The sequence below is a fragment of the Haliaeetus albicilla genome, chromosome 7, assembly GCF_947461875.1.
Source record: "Haliaeetus albicilla chromosome 7, bHalAlb1.1, whole genome shotgun sequence".
NCBI classification, from domain to species: Eukaryota; Metazoa; Chordata; class Aves; order Accipitriformes; family Accipitridae; genus Haliaeetus; species Haliaeetus albicilla.
Window position 1 is genome coordinate 11,883,109 of NC_091489.1, and position 16,940 is coordinate 11,900,048.

The following is a 16,940-nucleotide window of genomic DNA, read 5'->3' on the forward strand; positions in this document are numbered from 1 at the left end:
AATGTTTTGGATTTGAGGTTTCGTGTTTTCACATTTTTAATGAAATAGGGAAACAGGTAGTATAGTTGGAGAGGGGCAGGGAAGAGTTACTCTGCCTATTGTAAATAAATTTGCCTCAAGGAACAAGTTTTTCACTAGCTGAAATGTTCAATTTCTCTTATTTCTTTTTATTTGTTTGTATCAAGCCTGTACAGGTGCTAGCTTTTCTGCACACTGTAAAATTTAAAATTGTCCCTTAAAGTGAAAGCTGTGATTATCATTTTATTGAAAGATTTAACAATAAAATTGCAAGACAGGCCACCCTAAAATTACTGGCATGCATGTTTCTGGATTCATTCCAGAAAGTATTTGAGTGCTCCCACCAGAAATTTCCTGAAGGGTCACATGCATCTAGCTGCAAGCCCTAAGGGAAAAGGCTTACATTGTAAAGAAACCCGTTGGGAGGGACGACTTCTGCTACCTTGCTTATTTGGCTCATCAGTCAGTAACCTGCTTCTGCACAGTGGTCCAAATTAAGACCCACTGCTATGTAAATACTGGTTTCCCTTTGTAACCCAGAGCTCTCAGCTGAGCTGGTAAACCAGCAGAAATGAGGATTTGGAGAGGAAGACGTGATGAGCAGCTGGGAGATAGCAATTCAGCAATATCTTAACCTGGATCAAGAGCAGCTGATAGTTTGTCAGATGGCAGCCCACGTCCCCGTCCCCGCAGCCTGCAGCACCAGCTATTGCTCATCCCTGGCCTGTCATGCCATTCATTACCAGCAGATAAACACATTAGCTTGGCATTTCTGCTCAAATTATCATCAGGGAAAAGGTAATATATTTAAATTATTATCAATCTTCATTTTACTAATTCATAGAGATGAACTGCAAGCTCCTTGTAGAAGTACATGGGAACTTGTAGTAATATGAAAACATGTATGGCTGCATGGTCAGACTGTGTACATATAGTTCAGCTAATGATCTTGGTCAATATATAGAATTTCTCTTCTATGGAACACTTCTTGGACTTCTCCTTTTGTCATGAATTGAAAGGAAAAGTTAAATTTTCAAAGTTTCCCACGAAGTAAGAATTCAAGAAGATATTATTTGAAAGTTTCAAACAGCTCTTTTTGAAGTATTTAATCTCATAAAGTAAGGACCTTTGTTTGGAATGTTGGACTATTATTCATAACCTATTAAGTCCAAATGAAGCACAGTGAATTTCATCAAAGCAATAATTCTTTCCATTATTTTTTTCTAAAAGTTGATATATTCCTGTGGAAAAATACTCAATTTCACAGCATATTTTCTCTAACAAAAAATATGCCGTTCAGAAAAATTTCAGTCAACCCTAGTTTCAGAATAACGTTTAATGTATGATATAGGAATACAAACTTTTCTTCTATAAAGGAGTTCTGGACAGTATGGGAAGGGTCTTTTGTTGGTGTAGACCAGCAGTTTTCAACTCGAATTATTAAATATCCTGGAACCTGCAAGGGGACAGATATAATTTTGTGATTATTATAAATCTTTAGCTCCAAAGCTAAAGGCATATTGTTTGTGCCTTCACCTAATTGGTGCTTGTGACAAACTCAAAAGAAGAGAGCATAGGTATTGTTAGGTAAAAATTCTTGTAGTATTAACTGATTCAGACTTTCACTTGAGTTTATACATTTTTAAATATGACAGTTCTTTATAATAAATCCCCTTCAAATTCAGTTTGGAAGGAGGTTGAACCTAACTCAGTTCAGTTAAGCAACTAGTTTTGACAAGAAGAGAGAAGGGACTTTGCTGAAATCTTTTTCCAACATTTTTTCCGACAGTTTTAAAATGAAACGTGCCAACCCTCACATTTAAAATAATACTTTTTTTTTTGAAATCTATATTTCACTGAAAATTTGAAATTGTTTAATAACCTGAAGCTAACTAAAATGTTTTCATTTAAAACAAATTTTTGGTTTTTTTCCCAGTGGCTTCATCTCACTTTGAGAATAAGAAATCCACCACTGAAATGGATCAGCCTTTCAAAGTCAGATGCCACAGGGGCTGTGGCTGGAAACAGGCTGCTGGGGACAGAGAAGCAGTGGGAGCACAGGGGCAATGTTGGCAGTGCATGTCCAGGGAGGGTAGAGGAGTGGGCCAGAGAAAATACACAGTGGGAAAGTACCAGATATGGACACAGGAGAGAAAAACTGAGGTCTTCTGTGCAGGAACATCTCTCGCTCAGCAAGCAGGAGAGCCAGACACAGAGCTCCAGAGACAAGAGAAAAGATAACCCAGGAGAAAACGGACCATAAAAGTGGTGAAGACGCCATTTGACCTCAGTCCACTACTGACTCATCAAGCGAGGATGCCTGCTCCATTGGTCAGCCATGGCAGGTTTGTCAGATGCGGCTCTTGTGTTTCTCAAGCCACCCATTCTCTATGATCTCCTCCCTTTACTGAAAGCCATGCATTATTTACCAGCTAGGTCAGGATATAACCTCTCTGGCAGTATCCTTTATGTGTAATACCTCTTAAATGTATTTCTCTTGTGAGTAGTTTACTCCTCATCTTGATCTCCAGCTGACTACCTCCATCATTATGGGGACACAACAAAGGGTGCCTTCCACTGACCTACCCATGGAGGGATATGGTCCATCAGGCTAGGAAAGTCAGAGGGTCCAAATCTGATGCAAGCCACATCACTCCATCACTCATTATGCTCATCTAAGGCATGGTCTAACTTCGTAATGTTTCCTTCCTATGAAAAGAGAAAACCGTAGGAACCAGAACAATGCATGAAGAGGGAAACATGAACAGGAGTTGAGAGAAGGACCTGGGGCTGACAGCTCAGGGTCATCATAGTGGTGGTCATCACTGGCACAGAAAAAGCACAGGACCCCATGGCATAGCTTTGTCAGTCGTAATCTTTGCCGGCTTGTTGCCATCTCAGCCCTCTGGCCTCACAGGACACATGGTTGCCATCGTCCTCCCAAAGTTTTTTCTTTAATTCACTCCTAATGAGCATTTTTATGAAAAAAAAAAAAAAAAAATACTGTGCCTAACAACTGAAATTATTCCTTTGTTACATCATTAATTCTCTTCCTTTGATTAAATGTTGATGTTCACTAAGTATCAGTGAGAGCTCTTTTATGTTCATGGTTTGACTTGATGATCTTAAAGATCTTTTCCAACATAAATTATTCTATGAGTCTATGATTGTGAAGCATAATGCTGGGGATAGCTGTTTGGCATCAGTGCCTATCTTCCAGACTTCACCTCAGAAGGATTTGAAAAAAAAATTAATCACTGTGGTGGGTCGACCCTGGCTGGACACCAGGTGCCCAAAGCCACTCTATCACTCACCCCCTCAGCTGGACAGGGGAGAAAAAATATAACAAAGAGCTCGTGGGTTGAGATAAGGACAGGGAGAGATCACTCACCAGTTACTGTCACAAGCAAAACAGATTCAACTTGGGGGAAATTAAATTAATTTATTGCCAATCAACCAGAGTAAGGTAATGAGAAATAAACCTGAATCTTACAAACACCTTCCCCCCCAACCCTCCCTTCTTCCTAGGCTTAACTTTACTCCCAATTTTCTCTACCTCTTCCCCCCGCCAGCAGCACAGGGGATGGGGAATGGGGGTTGGGGTCGGTTCCTCACGTGTTGTCTCTGCTTGCTCCTTCGTCCTCAGGGGGAGGACTCCTCACTCGTCCCCTGCTCCTGTGTGGGGTCCCTCCCATGGGAGACAGTCCTCCACCAACTGCTCCAGCGTGGGTCCCTTCCACGGTGTGCAGTCCTTCAGGAGCACACTGCTCCAGCGTGGGTCCCCCTCGAGGTCACAAGTCCTGCCAGAAAACCTGCTCCAGCGTGGGCTTCCCGCTGGGTCACAGCCTCCTTTGGGCACCCACCTGCTCCGGTGTGGGGTCCTCCCCGGGCTGCAGGTGGAGATCTGCTCCACTGTGGACCTCCCTGGGCTGCAGGGGGACAGCCTGCCTCACCATGGTCTTCCCCACAGGCTGCAGGGGAATCTCTGCTCTGGCACCTGGAGCATCTCCTCCCCTCCTTCTGCACTGACCTGGGGGTCTGCAGGGCTGTTTCTCTCACATCTTCTCACTCCTCTCTCCAGCTGCAGTTGCTGTTTTGCAGGGTTTTTTTCCCTTCTTAAATCTGTTCTCCCAGAGGCACTACCACTGTCGCTGATGGGCTCAGGCTTGGCCAGTGGCAGGTCTGTCTTGGAGCCGGCTGGTATTGGCTCTGTCAGACATAGGGGAAGCTTCTAGCAGCTTCTCACAGAAGCTACCCCTGTAGCCCCCCCACTACCAAAACCTTGCTACAGGAACCCCATACAATCACATAACATACTAAATTGATTTTAACAAAAATGTCCTCCAGAGCTAAAAAGGGTATAGTAGTCCATATATCCTCAAACTTCAGATCTTTTATAGCAGCACTGAAACATAGACATTCCTGTTTTCTGTATCCAGTGTAATTGCTCTGTGAACGATTCAGATCAATCACATAGTTACAGAGAGACAGTCCATGAACAGATCATAAGAAGCGTGTCTGAACTGAAAAAATCACTCTTTGCATGCTTTACAGCTATCCATATTTTGGTGCTTTAAATTTTAATTTTGAATTTCTTTCTTGTGTCTTTGAAGAACCACTTATTTTAGGAAAAAAAATTACTGCTTTTAAAATCACATGAACCAGCATATTTTCCAAACTATGGTGGTGCCAGACACACCGTGCTTCTGATGCCACTGTTTGCCAGCTGGTACATGAAACTAAGTTTGCTCCAGAGCCCAGTTCAGCAAAGCCAGAAATTAAAACTCAAATCCTACTCAAGTCACTAGGACACATGCACATTAGCTGCAGCATGAGTTCAGTGCTCTGCTGAATCGGGATCTGTGCTGTGAAAGGCTACGCTGAACTTTTCCCAGAAATGTGGAAGTTGGCCCAGACCTGCCTACACTGTCAGCTCAAACATGGTGTAGCCAGCGTATCCTGCTGTCCCTGTGGAACTGCTCTGTGCAGGCACTGTTTGGTGCTTGGGTTCGCCGCTTCCAAAGCCCTCGCTCCATGCAAGCGTGTCCTCTCAACATTGTGGGTGCAGGGCAGGTCTGACACAGCCAGGTGCCCCCAAAGCATTGCACGTGGGCTGTACAGCAGCTTCGTGCTCGTTCAGCGGCTGTTTGTCCAGTGCGTGACTCAGAAATTCCCCGCTTGACCTAGAAATTCCCCGCTCAAAACCACAGGGCACTGGGTTACCACGAAAAGGAGGAGCGGCTGGTCCTGTGAGTCCTTGAGTCAGTGTTCATGGCTGAAATGCCTAACCCAGGCCAACTAGCATCTGTGGCTCGGCAGCGGGTGTGTGCATTCAACAGAAGCCACACTGAGGATGTGACGGAGGCTTTTGGCTGTGGGGCTTGCCCGTCCTTCCCCCGGGGGGACACGTCTGACCAGCTGCTTGTAGGTGTTTGTCACAATCCCTGCAGGAAACTAAGGCATTAGCTCAAAAACTTTCTGCCTGTGAGGCTTTGATCTACAGGATCCCAGTAAATATACTGAGAATTTGTAGGGCTGCATGGCCCGGAAAGAGGTCACAGCTGAAGCTAAAAGCCCCACTGCAGTAAGCATCATACGTACGTAAATCAATCATGAAATATTACAGTTTGAAGCAGACCAAAGCAAATTCTGCTAGCCTCCTTCTTTATTACAGGGGTCAAGTAGAAAGGCACTCTCTATTAAGGCAAGGAACAGCCCTGGACTTCATTTTGCTGGTTCTCTTAGCAGATCTTTAAACAAAACAGTTTATTAGCTTCAGTTAGGAGGAAAAATAAAATTACCTTATGTCTACACCAATTTTATTCTCCCCGTCAGGCTGTTGTGCTGCATAACTAATAGGGTCTTGGCAAGCAAACATAATATTGGTAAAGGTTCTTGCAACTATATTGGAGAAGTTACTCCGTATTGTGTTTCTGAAGACAATACGTGCATCGTCAGAAGTCTGAAAGTTAACAAATGTTAGGAGACGAGGACGCTTGCCAGCAGTTGCTGTTTGTACAACCCTTCATAACGGGAACATTTCTATCATTGCGCACCGCACAGCCCCATTAAAAGCAATCATGGTTAATAACAACCGTGTTTATTTTGTTAGCGCTGAGATGCGAAGAGAGACCTCTCCTCCGCGGAGCAGGCACTGCCGCTGGCCTGCGCTGCTCCGGAGGGCTGCCAGCCCTACCGCGCGGCCTAGCCGCCGCTCCGCCGACAGAGACCGGCTTCGGGAATGGGGTCTTTGAGGGGGGCCTCAGGCACGTGCTCCAGGCTTACATCTGAGGGGGCACGTCAGCTCGCCGCAGCGAGGCACCCAGGGGCACAGACAGGAGCCGAAGAGAGTTACAGCGTAGAACACCGCACCATCTGTCTGCCGGCACGGTCCCGGCAGCTTTTGGGCCTACAGCCCAGCCCCAGCCGCCTTTGACAGAGGTGTAGTTCCCAGGGACGGCAGGGTTTCACACACGTCACGCGTCAAACACCTCCCAGACGGAGAAGGGAAGCCTTGTGGGTGCTGAGAGGGAGAAGGGCCACGTCTCTCCCTTCCCTTTTCCTCCCTGGAAGCGGGCTGCTGGCAGCCCCGTCGGCACGTTGGCCCAACAAACGCGTGGTTCACCGGCCCCAGAACGCGGTGGGGTGGGTGGTGAGTGCACGGAGGGGCCGGTGAAGGACCAAAAGGGACGTAAGGGAGAGCGAGGAGTGTCAGCACTGTGGAAGTGTCACGGGGAGGGGACACTCCAGGCTTGGGGGAGTTCCTGGATAAGCACCAGCTTTCAACAGAAACTGGGCCCAGCTGGGCTCCAGGGTCCTTTCCAGCCCGGGGGCTCTGGGGCAGATTCTCCGAACGCTTGGCAGAAGGTAGACACTCCAGAAAACCTGAAAGGAAAGAAAACTTTGTGGCGGAGGCACTGACAGAGGCTGGTGCTACGGCAGCGGAGTGGAGGCAGGAGGTGACACGCAAATCCGTAAGGAGGCTTTGTTAGCTCTCAAAGCCGAGCAGCTTAAGAGGAGAGAATGAACATTCATTAGAGCAATTACAAAGTAACAGTTGGTGGCAGACATGAGTAAACTCACACTCCGTAAGGTAGTGGAGCCAAAAGTACACACCACCTTTTTGGTGATTGGTGTTTAAAACCTAAAACTCAGGCGGTCTCACATGCCCCGTCCTTCCACATGCAGAATGCCCTGCCTTCTGGGAAAGTGTTTTTGTCCTCATTTCTCCAACATGCACATCTGTTTATCCCAAGTTTTTGCATATTTCATTAATTCACATTGCAAATTATAATTATGGCTGTTAATCCAAGGAGTGTAAGAGGAGAAAGCTGCTGTGCCTTGTTTGATTTTTTTCTTTTAAGTTACACCTATGGTAAATCTCCTGAATTTGGCCTTTTGGTAGCTGTGAGCTTCTTTCTTTAATGTATATTCTGAAACTGCACATATAGCAAGTTTTTGTTGTTGTCAATACAAAGATCTATTCCCATATAGTTTGAGCAACGTCAGCTTTTTTTTTAGTGTCTGTCAGTCTTTTAAAGAAAATTTACAGTTTTGCAGAATAGGCATACTTGCTTTCATTGCCTAATGCTTCTAATATCTTACTAATGATATTAGTTATTCAAATGCTGCATTAAGTTTATGCAGACTTTTCATGGTCATAAAATTTTCTGGAAACATCAGCAGTCTTCATGGATGTTTGAGTGAGTAATGAGAAACTAGTACAGGGCAGCAGCAGCAGCAATAGAAGACAGAAAATACAGAACCACGTGCTTCATCGTCAAACACGCACCCTGTTCTGTAGTTTAAGCTGCCCCAGCTGCAGCACCAGAGGAAATAAGCATGGCATTTAGGGAAAAAAGGTTCCTTTTCAGCAGCAGGCCATTGCGCATATTACTGCTGTACTTCTGCAGCCTGTCAAATTGGTTTTAATGCTGAACACATAAACATTTCCTTTTTCAGTACCATGGCATTCAGGGCTGTTCAGGTGTAAATCAGAGATCTGGAATGAAATGATCATTTTTAGCAGCTTGTTATGTAGCATCAGCTCATTTTGTATCTAGGTGCTCTAGCTATATTCCAGGCTCTGAAACAGAACATTTCATTACTAAAGAATAAAAGAAGCAAGCAGCTATTAATTTTAGCTGTGTACTACAGTAGAAAGAACATAGGTCCAAAATCTCAAACTGTGGACTTGGGTCTCTTAGAATCAAACTCTCAACCACGGCATGGAGAACGCTGGCTTGCAGACGCACGGGATGCACAGCTGATGGCTAGGAGCTGCATTGATGGAGAATGCTAAGTAGCAGGAGATTGATATCCCCATTTACCCAGAATTTCTTTGATAGCTGAGTAGAACTCCCATTTAGTCTCTGTACATAGCTCTGGAGTAATGCAGGCAGAAGCAGAGGTTTTTTTCTTGCAGAGTTTTGCTGTTGAATCGTGAGGGGTGAATCTCTCATGTCTAATCATCTGCCTGGATCATCTGAGCTGGAAGGCAGGCAGAATAAAATCTTCTGAGCTTGATTTAGGGAGCTCCAATATAAACCTTGCTCCTCTTTTACTGTTTTGTTTATGCTGCAAAACAGTTTTCTTACATAACAGATGAAGTGTCCGATAACTTAAATGTTGTCAGTGTGTTTGGACGAATAAAGACTTTTTTGAATTAATTGCCAAACTAAGAACGAAAACAACTAAAAAAAATTGTCTGCATAGAAATTAAATGGATTTTTATCTCTGAAAAAACAAGCAGACCAACAAACAAGAACATTTTGAATAAAGTCAAATGTTCACTTTTTCCCTTAGGTTAATTGCAAAATGAGAAATGTGATTTTAAAGCCAACTAATGTCTGTCTTTCTGAAGGCATTGGAATAATTTTTCTACTTTTCTGACATGAAAGAAATCATTAAAATGTCAAAGCAAAATATTTCAGTATTTTCATCATTCTGTTTTCATTGGTTTTGGCTGGAGCACGTTGCAAAATTCCACCTAAAGTTGTGTATTTCTGCCCCTCCTCTTACCACACAAAATTTCATTTTCCAACTACGTTTGGTTAATGGGCTGAGAGAATAATAAATTGCCCAGCACTAGGTAAGAGGTCAAAGTACAATAGTAAACACCATGTAGAGACAGTAAACACCATACAGGTGTTTACTATCCAGCTCCAGCAAAATGCATACAAAGAACAGTCGGATTTTGCCATATTCATGTTCTTTTCCACATTAGATCTTCTTGCACCCTGAAATGCAAGTCACTGTATGCTGTTGACTGTAGGCAGACAACAAATAGGAATGCAAGTCTCTCACAGTTCAGCAAATTAAGTAGTGAAGTGGGAAAATAGAAGCCTTTCACCCACTATCACATTTTCATTTGTCTCAAGTAGACAGGACAAAAAAAGGATTTTCACATGAAAACTGAGCTGTATATAATTTTGTATCACTTGTGATATAGGATGTAAAGATTCTATATGTTTCTGTGAAAGTAAGAGAAAAGAGACAGATGAAATATTCAAGTGCAGGAATTGCAATGCAAATTTTACTCTTTTAGAAATATTACTAGAACTCCAATGGGTCCAAGGTTTCATTGCAGGCTCTGTTGTATTTACAGACTTGTGGTTGGTTTTTTTAACATGCTGTCCATCAAATTTATGTAAAGTCCTTGAGACGATCAAACAACATTAAGCTGAAGAGGTTTGCAGCTGAACTCAGGAAAGTGGAGGGATGGATGCTGTTTTGTCATTTTTGTTCTAACGTATTCTGGTCTGTCACCACGTTGATAGCCTGGAGTTGTCTCTTTGCGCTATCACCACCAATTTCTATTTTCTTTACTACTGAAAAGGGGGGAAAATTAGAAAGACTTAAAGAGAAAATGGTTTATCTTTTCTGCTCTTTCCTTTGACATGAAGATGTCCAGTGAGACATCTGAATTCAGATTAAATTCTAGAAAGCCCACTGTACTGCAGGGGCAGTTCCCCCATGACATCCACAGTCTAGCATTATCTGTCTGTCCAAATTCAGTAAGTTTTACACTATTACAGTGAGCCTGACTACAGGAATATGTAACTGTCACTGAGATCGAATGAAATGATACTGATTACAAGGAAAAACCCCACAGTTGAAGGCATAAAAATACCTTATTTGTTTAATGTGGATGAGTACTTACTAGAATTGAAGGATTCTTTCTCAGAAAAAAAGGTACTTGGAATCTCCACCTCAGTCAGATCCTTGGTACAGATAAGGGTTTCATTGATTTCTGTGTAAACATTAAAATTAAGCATTTGAGTTTATACAGCCTAGTGCAGTTTGATTCTTCATCATATTAAATCCTACTTCAGATTTAACAAAAAACCCTTTTACCTAAAGATCAACAAATGATTGCTGGATTGAAATTTATGTGGAAAGACAACTATTCTGAGGCTCCGTCATAAAAAGTACAATGAAGTAAGTACAACTAAGGAAAAAAGAGTCAGAATACTTTTTTTTTTGTAATTCTGATTCAATGCTGATTCAAATATGTAAAAAAAGTATTTTGACATTTAAGAATGAATTTTTTTTTTTTTTTAGTTTTTTTTTTTTTTTTTATTTCAAGCCAGTTTGACATAGAATTTTACTCAAGTAAGTGGCCAGAGTGCCTTGGGAACATTTTCCTTCAGACCCTTCATGCTTCCATTCTATGCTGTAAGCTGTATTTTCTTCCCTGTGATATACCTCCTGCCACTCACTGCAGCTTTCCCATAAATCCTGTGATGTACTGTGAAGTAAAGAACTTGGCCTGTGGGATATACGAGGCATTTAGATTAGCACTCTCAAAGGAAAATGACTTGAGAAAAAATTTTACAGAAACTGGATATTGTATTTAAAGTATATTTTGCCTAGAAATCCCAGCTCCGCTATAGAAACAGGAGTAGAGTAGCAACTCTGCTCTCAACTTACTGGGTATGCCTTATGAGCCCCAATTATGTGTGATGCTGTATATAGTACAGAACAAGTCCAGCTCACATACAGGTTTTATTTTTAGAAGATTTCTTCTCTTTAGATCATGTTTGGATCAATGTCTTACCCCAGGTGTGGGCTTTCATGAAGTGTTTTGTATTGTTCTGTATCAGTAAAAGGTATTTAAAATCTGTATGTGCCTGGCCCTCAGTGCTAGTGTAACGTTAACACGCACCCCTCGAGGACAGCCGTCAGCAGTTCATAGTGATGTTTCCTTGGGTCTGTTTTGCCAACCTCTTGGCAGTCTTTATTATTCAAGGGAACAGAGTGGGGGTGGACATCCCGGGGGGGGGACACAAAGCTTAGTTTGGAAGCTTTCATCACTGGTTGTTTGAGTGGGTAACTCATACCGTCTTCATGAAATCTTATTATGCTCTAACCTAATTTAGTGAGTCCCTAACTCAGAGATCACTGAAATGATATGCCAGAAAAACAGTAATGACCGCCTCACACCTTATCACGCCAGGGCGGTTAATGATCACCAAAATTCAGAACCAGCCCAGTGCCTTCTCCACTGGTAGCAACAGAGATACAATAAACCTTTTATACATGATAACAAACAACTTCGATCATTAAAACAATTTATCTTTTTTTCTTTAACATAGGTCAATTTTTAAGTTGTGAAATACACTGCAAGCTTGAAAAACTTTCTTTGAGAAATAATTTAAACAACTTTTAGGGCCTGATGTCTTCTTTTTCCTTACCCAAGCCATCCACCAGCAAGTTCCTTAATAAATGATACCACGTTAAATAGCAACAATGCAAACATCTCCGATGCCAATCACTTCTTGAGAACAACAACAATTGGAGTGAAGACTGAGCAAGAAACCAAGCCTGCCCTATGCTCCAGTATTGGTAATGCCACAGATTCTTTACTTTGAGCTTACCATGGGGCCTCACAGCCACAGCCCAGAATTAAGTTAAGGTTGAGACCAGCAGCTGACCAAGGAATGGTTCAGCTGTCATGTGGCCCCGGAATTCAAATGAGGGAACAAGTGCAGCAACCTGAGAAATGGTTAAAGGATAAAGAAAAAAAAAATTATCATCCATTAAATGTAACCCAAGGTGTTTATTTTCAGTTTTGTTAGTGCTGCTAAATATAGATTCTGGGGAAGTTGGCTTGTGGAGACCCAGAATGTTTATGTCTTGTGCGCAAGAGTTGGAGCACCTCTTCCCTCACATCTGTGCCTAGCATAGGGACGCAGTGTCCCCGGAAAGGGGACAGGAATGGAAGGAACATCCTTTGTCTTTCCTGTGAGATGCAGGACCCTTCTGCTCAGATCTTAGCAAATGGTGCCAGGAACAAATCCTGACGTGGAGTTTGTATCAGGGAAAGCGTAGCTCGTTTTTCAGGTTCTTCCTTGTAATGACCCTCTTGGTGTGGAAGGTAGCGTGCACCACTTACACAGCCATTTTCAGTGCAAAGTCTGACCTGGGTACGTGCATAGATACCAAGAGACCCAGAAAGCTTGTAAGCACTGACATCTTTGGATGGGATAGGGAAGAGTGCGACTGTTTATCACAGGCTGTGGTACTGAACAGGCATTCCTACCCAGTATGAAACACTAAATTTTGATGAACAGCCCCGTAAAGCTGCTGGAACCAGAAGGCTCTACTCTGACACCAAATGATGGCTTGGCACCACTCCACATCAGTACGCAAGAGCCCTGAAATACCCTCTTCCCATGCACAGCTCGCCCTGTTTTACAGGTGAACTGGCAGCAGGGCAGCTCGCGGCCGAGTACCAGAGGGTCTGGTCTAAAAAACACCTCCTGCAGCACTGGAGCTGTGACATACAGACATTTCCAGAGAAGACTGGAGTACTCTCCTCCTGTTGGCAATGCAGAAAGAGCAGCCCCCAAGCTGAAAAATGATCTGATAGAGGAAGGTCCTGCTGTGTCTTTCCCCTCCTTCAGTGCATATGTGAAGTCTCAAGGAAATACTGAGTATTGCATTAGTAATAGACAGATGATACTCAGCTTCATGTTGCTGTTATGGCAAATCCAGTTGGTGATGTGGAACAGATGATCTCCAGCCACAGGAAATTTTTACTTGAATGTCATTCATCTGCTGGGGCTGAGTTCCCAATCAAGTGAAACCATGCTGGTAGGGTTGCTGAAAACAGCATCAGCAAGTACAACTGTCCTTCCCCCGCTAGTAAATGAGGGACAGAGCTCCAGCAACATCTCAGGCGCAAGGCTGGCACCAAGATCGCAAGAAGGCAATCAGGTCAGGGAGCATTTTAATTATAACAGCCAGGGTGAGGAAAAACTTGTGTTTTCTACAGGACCTTTGCAATTGTTTATAAAACCTCTGGTAATTTGCAAACTGAAGAGAAGATTATTTCTTGTGCTTGCAGGGTTTGCACAGAGAGAGCCCCAGCTCTCCGTTTACCACTGAGTCACCAGCTTAGCATCAGCTTGACCAATCCACATAAGCTGCAGCCAGTTAATTCCACCTCAGCAGCAGCAAGCAGTTCCCTCTCGCTGCCAGCTAACCTCTGGCACAGAGAGCTGCAAACACTTTTGCCGCGTCGCAGACGGTATGTTCCTGCTGGTTTATGACCAGTTCTTACTGTAACTGAAGCAGCTCATGAAGGTTTTTATGTACTAATTGTCTTCCAAATTGTCACGGTGGCTGTTCATTTTAAATTTACATGCCGGAGTGGATCATAAGCTGCAGGAGGTAGAAAAAGAGGCCAAATCAGTTTCTGCTTTGAATGGACGATTTGTATTTAAGAAGGGGTCTAACTGAGGAACACAAATGCAACCATACAGTGTATCTAACACAGAAAGTCTCCAAAATTTAGACTTGTGCACAAGGGAAGGGTATCTAAAAGACAGCTCTCCCTTTCTAAATATTCATCATCATCCTCCTCAATTTTCATAGTAGCTCACTGACTGTTCACTTGGAAGAGAGGCCAAGCATTTAATTATCAAATGATGCGTGCCTTGGCTCAGGGTAGACTGAGGCTGGAACTCCCAAGGGATAGGAGACAGCTGCTCAGCACCCATTACAGTTTCACTAACACTTAAGGGAATTAGTGCAATTAGTAATTGCAAGACAGAGGAGATTCTCAAGCTGACAGTTTTATACAGGAATCCAGGGAAGCTAATTTTAATCTTTCTGAATGTAGTTTTCCTGCAGAACAGAATACTGGGAGCAGATGCTGCCCTAGAGTGCTCAGATATTTTTCTTGGAAGAAACCCTATGCTCCCGTGAAATAGTTAGCAGGGGGCCGATTCGTCTCTTATTTCTGTCAACATCCTAGTGTTTACAGCAACATCCCAATGGTAAGTATTACCGTACCAAATCCAGATGTCCCAACTCATTAAAAACTTTATGAAGTCAACAGGAATTCTTCTATGGATAAGGCAAGCTGCAGCTTGCTCTCGATGGATGTAACCAGAGCCAAAGTTTAGTTGCAGTTGCACTGGCAGGAGCACAGAAAAACTCCATAAAGCTCCAGATTTACAGTGGCCTGGCTGACAGCAAAACACATCCCCAGATACTGAAACTTACCCAAAGGAACTGACTTCTTTAAACATCTCATCAGAAATGGCCAGCAGCACACCTTAACTTTTGACCTTTCCATCCAGCTGTGACTTCTGTTTAGCTTTTAGCTCTGTCAGCAGTCCAGATTTTCCCTTTTCCCTCACCATACAAACACCCAACAACTTTTGTTCTACTAACATGCTATCTTCCTTACTCAGGATACCATGGATAGCTAAACAAAGGGAAACTGGATGTAGCAGTAATTTTTTTTTTTTTTTGCATGTGTTAGGAGGAAAACATTGCCCCCCAAAGCGTTACCCATGCACTCCCACTTCTCTCATTGCAGTTCTACTTCACACACCCCTGTTCCCCACCTCCCTGGATGAAGATTACAGCTCCCAGTCATCACCAGCGTGCACCCACCTTTCCTCAAGCCAGGGGCTCCCTGCAGTGGGTTGTGGAATTGGCACGGGTGACATCCCTTGCATGAGCAGGCGGGAGGGATCCACTGCCCAGGTTCCTTCTCAGCCTTCAGTCATATCCTTACGGGCAAGAGGTGTGCCTGAAGTCTGCCCAGCAAGGCTCCCAAAGCCAGAGGGGTCTTCTGACTCCTTCGCAGCAAAACCTCAATAGGAAATGGATGCTTTCAGGGTGATTCCATTGAAATCCTACCTTTCATTTCTCACCGTGTACGTCATATCACAGTATTTAAAACTAAAGAGATTTCTCTCCAGCAAGGTGGAAATCAATTAAAAAAACCACAAACAAACAAGCGACACACACATACACCCCCCACCCCCCCCATTAGCACAAGTGCTGTTACAGGTGATGTCATAAGATGTGTTATGATGACGCTATCCTATTGAATGTATGTCACTCACACCAGCTATTTTCCTTTTGATTCAGCGAGACCCCACTGCGGACTTTCTGTGAGATCAGCTTTTAATAACTGGATGCCAAAGAGCCATAGTGCCTTCCTCTAATATACTTAACACTTTGTTTATTCCAGAGATCTGTAAAAACCTTGATCAATGTGTGCAGCACTTTTGATTGGTGTACAGCCTTTTGACAGAAAAAATTCATCTCCTATTTACAGCACAAATATTTTAGCAGATCAGGTTCTAAAACACTCTGGTCTGCTAACAGATGTGGTGTTTTTTCCAAGGTCACACTTTCTTCCACATTATTGCTAGAACTGGCATCTCTTGAGGAAGACTGAGTGGCTGCTCGGTGCAGGACAGCTGTTGAAAGCTGCCAGCCGAGGCGTGGGGGACATGGAAGACAAGGCTGCTCTGCCTGCGCACGACCCTGGGGAACAGGGAGCATCGCAAGCAACAACCCAGCAAGTCACAAGAACCTTCGTAAAGTTGCATCAATATACAATACCACGGTAGCAGCAGGAACAGGATCCCGTGGCGTGCCAGCGGGCACCGTGCGCGACAGCTTGCGCTGAGTGGCCTCGACCCTTCCTGTGCCAGTGGCTCTGTGCGACAGAGGCATCCGAAAACACGCGTGCCCGTGGTGGCTGCCCGCCAGCTCGGGTGGGCTCGCCTGGTCTCCTCGCAGGATGCGCTCGTGTCCTCTCTGCCAGCGTCTGGCGTTGGGCAAGTCCCTTCACTGCCCTCGCGTCCTTTGCAGCTTTGGTGCGTTTTGGTTGCAGGTTCTCTCTCCCTGTGTAACTGGTCCACAGACCATCTAACTCGATAGAAAAATCTCTCATTTGGGATTTGGGCTTTGGATTCTATCCCAAGCATTTGTACTGTGCCCAGAAAAGTAAGGGCGTGCTGGAGTGCTGGCTTAAAACTAAGTTAAGATACTGTATTTTCAATATAATGTCTCATGCTTTGTCAGGAAGTTTGGGGTTTTTTTTGAAACATATCGGCTAATTTCTTCGTTCTTTAGGTTTTAGCTAGGTATAACTAACTGAACACTTTTTTTTTTTAATTTATTTTTGAAAATGTTAAAAGGAATTAGAAGCAGTAACACATGAACTGCAATACAGCAGTGGGCCAAAGAGGTCTCCTAATTATACCACGCTTCTAAAAATCGTTCTGTGTATATTGGATTGACTAGGACTGATTTACAGTTGTAGGAAGGAAAACACGATACCACTGATCCGACTGATGACTTTATCGAGGAGATGTCACAGGCCCAGTCTCTGTGGAGCAGGAGAGAGCAGTGAATAGGTGATGTAGGGAAGTGTTAGCTGTTCCCAGAACGCAGCAGTTTTGGAGCTGGGTTCAGCCAACCACACCAAAAAGAATAATTATGGACCCCTGGGCTTCTACACATATTGTAATTGTAGTTTTGAATAACAATTATTTACACATGCAGAGCATTCCTATTAATTGATACTATTTAACAGGTAACATCTATCAGACAATTCAGTTACATACTGAGGAACAGGAACACAAATTATTAAGCACTGTCTCTCA